We start from the raw sequence: 5412 nt of genomic DNA on the forward strand, positions 1-5412 counted from the left end.
TAATAATTACGAAATTTTATTTAAATCATTGGATTCCAGTGGTTGAAAAGGTGGTTAATTTTGCTAGATGCTGCCACACAGACATTACTCTCCTTGTTTTGGGTGCAATACAAATAAAAACCTCTGTCATTGCCCCCCAAAATTTCTTCTTGATACCTGTGGAATACACCAGTTTCTCTCATTCCAAGAATGGTACCTACCCTTCAGTGGGACATGCTAATAACGGGGTGGGTAAGTGACTGAAGAGTGACATCCTCTAAAAAAATTAATGATAACCTCTCCTTTGAAGAAAGAGATTCAAAATGAATGCCACACACATTTGCTATGTCTAAGAGCAGTGCACTTAGATATTTTTGTCACACACATCAAAGCACAACTCTCAGCCATGTCCATTTTTGTGATGACTTTGGTTTCATTCTTCAGAGGGAAAAAAAAGGCTGTCTACTCTGGGAAATCAATTTAAAGGAACTTTAATATGTCAGATAGTCAATCAGGTGCCTGCACTAATGAGGATCATGTCCATTTTTGCTGCAAATTACTGTGTGACATGAGTTTTCTCTCACCTTCCCAACAGCAATCCTGGTGTGAATGCCACACAGGGTATTTAGTTTTCAAGCCTTTGTCTGTGCAGGCATGCTGCAACTTAAGAGTAAAGTTGCAGTGGTTTAAAGTTTGATCTGATTGCTGGCCTGATGACTTCTCCTGAACACTTCTCCTGCTCCCAAGGAAGGCATCTGTTAAAACATTTTGAGGTAGTTTTTCGCTTGTTTGGTTGGTTTTGGGGTTATTTAAATTTATTTCTCCTAGCCCTTTAAATTTATTTAAATAAATAGCCCTCCTAGCCCTTTTAAAATTTATTTATCCTAGCCCATTGTAATTGCAACCCCCCCCCCCCAATTAATCTCCATCACATCACATGAAAGGGCCTGTTGCTATTCAGTGAGAGACAAAAACTGAAGTTCAAAATCTTATTAAAAATGTCTAAGCCTTCCTTTGTCTACCTTTGCTTCATGTTCTCAGCAGAGTTCTTACTCTAAGCTCCAGAGATCATGTAAATCTATTCTGGATATTTTTAATGATTGTTGCAACCCATATTTTGAAGGTTTTTTAAGACATTTATGTTTACAACTGAATTTCTAGATTCCTAAAGGGTTAAAATGAAAAACTAAATGGAGGCTCATTAAAAGTATTCCTCAGCACAGATGGAAGCAAAAAATATTTAAGAATATGCACTTTGTTTTAGTGAAAACTCCAACCCTGCAAGTTCAGTAAAGAGGGAGTGTAAGAACAAACACAGCATGAGGTTAGGAAGGTACCATGGTGCAGGGTTAACCACAAGGAACCTGTGAGTGACTTCTAGTCAGGCAAGACTTAATGGAACTTTTTAGCCAGACTCACCAACATCCACAGAGAAACCCTTCTGGACCTCTGACCTGGAGGGGCTGATCACTCAAGTCTTACTTGAGCGTTGGCTGATAAGCACTGCCATCTGCAGAACAGAACCAAAACTACTTAATTGGTAATACAACCTCTTTGACAAGTGTGGGTTTTACACAGCACACCTCCAGCATGTCATACTGTCACTCTTGAAGGAAATGAGCCAAGATCACTACATTATTTTGGTATCTCAAAATACTTTGGGAAGAAGTCTGGTCTCTGTTGAATTCAACAACAGTGAAATATTCATGAAGCAAAGCTACCACAGTGAGCCTGCTTGTCACAACTAGCCCACTTCAGAGTGGTTTACCATTTCTTAGTGTTCAAGCTGAATCTACTACTTGGCAACTAAATTTTACAAGAAAACATACCAAATTAGCTAGCAGGTTTCAGTGCATGAATACAGAGTCTGTTGTACCCAAACCAAATGCTAATGCTTTTTTGAATTGGAGGAGTCTCAATCAGTAATGAATGAGCTTTTTACCTTCATCCTAGAGCTGTCAGCCTTCTAGAAAGTAACTTATAGTCAGAGTATTTGGTGCAAGCCTCCCAGCTCAGCTGTGATTGCTGGAAGAGCTATTATAATGAAAGACGTGTAATCAACTGTCCTGCTTTTGGCTGGGATAGAGTCAGGTTTCTTCCCAGTAGCTGGTGCAGTGCTGTGGTTTGGATTTAGAATGAGAACAAAGTTGGTAACACGCTGGTGTTTTAGTTATTGCTCAGTAGCGATCAGGGATCCTTCAACCTCTCATCCCACCCCACCCGGGAGCTGGCTGGGAGACACAAGAAGGACAGCTGACCCCAGCTGGCCAGAGGGATAACACACACCATATGGCTCCATATCTAAACTGAGGGAGGGAAAGGAGGGAAAGCTGGCCAGGACTACTGCTCAGGAACTGGCTGGGTGGTAAGCAACTGCACCCTCCTTGTGATGTTTGCCAAGTCCTGAAGCTATGGCTGAGGTGAATGCTTCTCATTTTTATGAAGGTTTTCAAAGGTCTTAGCCTGATATCTGCTCTCTGTTCAATGAGTTCCACCCCTTTTCCCATTCAGGAGTGCCCCCAATAACTTTTATTCACAGCCTGGGACAAAATCTGCGTAATTTGAATTGTAGGTAACTGTTCCTGATGGTTCACTAATATAAATTTAGTGAACAAAAAGTGTGCCCTCTCAAAATGTGTCGAGTCTTGAATCAAGTAACTTCAGACAAACAGATCTGGATCCACAGAGTCCTTTTAGGGCTTGGTGCTCATCCAGGCACCCAATGCCTACTCATTTCTGCCGTCATATTGTGCCATTCACACTCTATTAACATAACAATGACACCCTCTTATTGGTGGGGAGCAAGAGAAGCCTAATAAAAAATCAGTATCCTTGTTAGTATTCTCATTTTCCCCTACAGAAGAAAATAAAAAATCCTTTTATAGGGACAAGGATGGGCAGATGGCCTTTTTAAGCAAAGAAAATTAATTTTCACTGCTTTACATCCTAAAAATATACCGTCTTAGCAAGATGTACAGAAAGACAGCTAGTAACCACATTTCTCTCTCATTTTCTTGGCAGTGGAATTCTCTTTCAAGTTCTGAAATATCAGCCTGAAGTCCCAGTAACAGTGACACTGGGAGAAACTGCCAGTGGAAGATTCTTTGAACTACTACTGAAACATGCCCACGCTGCCCACAATGCCTGAGGTATAGCATTTCACAGAGGTTTTCCAGAAACTTCTCAGCCCAGAAATATAGGGACTGCAGCACCCAGCCAAAAGGCCATTGGGTATGAGAGCTTTTCTGTAGCGTCATAGAGAACTCATAACAGCCCTCTCCTAAGCATGCTCTAATAATGGGCCAAGAGACTGGCTCCTCTGGGGTGCCATCCAGAAGGAACTTAGCAGGCTTGAGGAGTGGACCAGTGTGAACCTCATCATGCTCAACAAGGTCAGGTTCAATATCCCGCACCTGGGTCAGGGCAACCCTCAATATCGACTGGGGAATGGATGGATTGGGACGGGAGAAGGACTTGGGAATACTCCTTGGTGAAAATCTGGACACAAGCCAGCAATGTGTGCTTGCAGGCCAAAAAGACAGACACATCCTTGCCTGCCTAATTAAAAGTGTGGCCTGCTCTAGAGTTCCCCACACAAGGAACACATGGATCTGCTGGAGTAGGTCCATTTTCAACAAAAATGGTCAGATGTCTGGAGCACCTCCCTTATGAGGAAATGCTTAGAGAGATGGAGTTGTTCAGCTGGGAGAAAAGAAGGCTCTGGAGCAGCCAGAGCAGCCTTTTGGTACATAAGAAAGAAAGACAGAAAGTGATTTTTTATCAAGGTCTGCAGTGACAGGACAAGGGGCAATGATTTTAAACTGAAAGAGAGTAAATTGATATGGCATATAAAGAAGACATTTTTTACAATAAAGGTAGTGAGGCACTGGAACAGGTTACCCTGAGAAGCTGCGGATGCCCCATCTCTAGAAACGTTCAAGGCCAAGTTGGATAGAGCTTTGAAAGTTGTCCCTGCCCATGGAGAGAGGTTGGACTAGATAATCTTTGAAGGTCCTCTCCAACCCAAACCATTCTTCAATTTTATGACTGTACCAGAATATAAATGGTTTGGTGTTTGAGCCATTAAAGTTTAGTCAATAACCACGTGGTAACTTTTTAATTGAGCATGATTTCAAGCCCTTTATCATCATTGTTTGTAAGGCAGCAGAATGATGAATGGCAGGGAGACTAAAAGGAGTGTGCTGTCTTCTTTGAGACCCAAGTCCAAACAAGAGAGTGGATTTACACCATAGAGATTTCCCCTCAACAGCAGAAGAAATCTGGACTCCATATACTGTAAACAAAAAACCAGTAATTTTTTTAAAAGGAGAAATCATAAGATTTTACACTTTAGCACTGAGACAAATTTTCCAACTCTATGCTAGGTATTAAGGATTTCTATTAAATCCCTAATTTTATTTCTGTTCTTATTTATAGTTTAAATCAATTAATATATGGTTTAATATAGTATAACTAGATTGGACAGAAATGTTTAAAAAATAGCCTGTGCCTCCAATGATTAGAGAATGGCTCTGTGAGTTAAGCATGCCTTGTAGCTTGCGATTTTCAAATATCAGGTGCAGCAAATGAACATTGTTAAGGCTGCCTGCTGGCTAGGGCAGTAAGAGCTTTTCTCAGCTAGAAGCTATTTCTCCACAGAGCAAATCCTTCCCTTCCTACTACAAAATGTGAGAGGAAATAAATAGGTCAAGCTTGTGGCGCTAAAGCACTGTGAGTTGGGAACCACAAACAAAATTAATTTAAAACAGTTAAACTGAAACATGTTTGAATTATTAATAATACTTATCCCTCCTATTTTTCCAGTTTTTCCTGATGCTTTTCCTGCTGATTAGCAACCCTACAATAACAAAACAGCAGCCTTGCAGGAAAAAAGGAAAAATTATCGGATGTAAGTTTCCAGGGGAGCATTAGGAAAAATTTTAATTTAAGTTCTTTTGTAGGAAACCTTGAAAATTCAGTAACACTGTTTCTTTTTAATTAGCTACTGTAATTTACCTCCCTGCTGCGTCGAGAAAAGGAGGACAAACCTATCTATTATGCTGGATCCTTTTCCCAGCTCTCTTTACACCATAGTTGGCTAACTGCAGCAAAGATGTACTTACAAAAAGAGTTTTATACATATGGTCACAACAATTAGAACTCTTACACTGTGTTTCCAGACATCATTAGAAAAAGGAGCAAAAATTTTTGCATAGAATATCCAGACTGGGAGAAATGAACTGAATTATGTGGCACACCATAAAGTTTCTATTCATAAAGCAGTTAGTAATTTTACAGCCTTTCCAGCTCCTTTGTACTCCTTTGGTCAGTGGTGAAAAAGAGATTTAAGTAGGTAATTGGGGAAGAGGTTTAAAAACATTTCTGCACCTGTTCTACGACATTTGATTTAGTCCTGACAATGGAAAAGGCATT

Source organism: Coloeus monedula (genome assembly GCF_965178545.1).
Source record: "Coloeus monedula genome assembly, chromosome: 1".
NCBI lineage: Eukaryota > Metazoa > Chordata > Aves > Passeriformes > Corvidae > Coloeus > Coloeus monedula.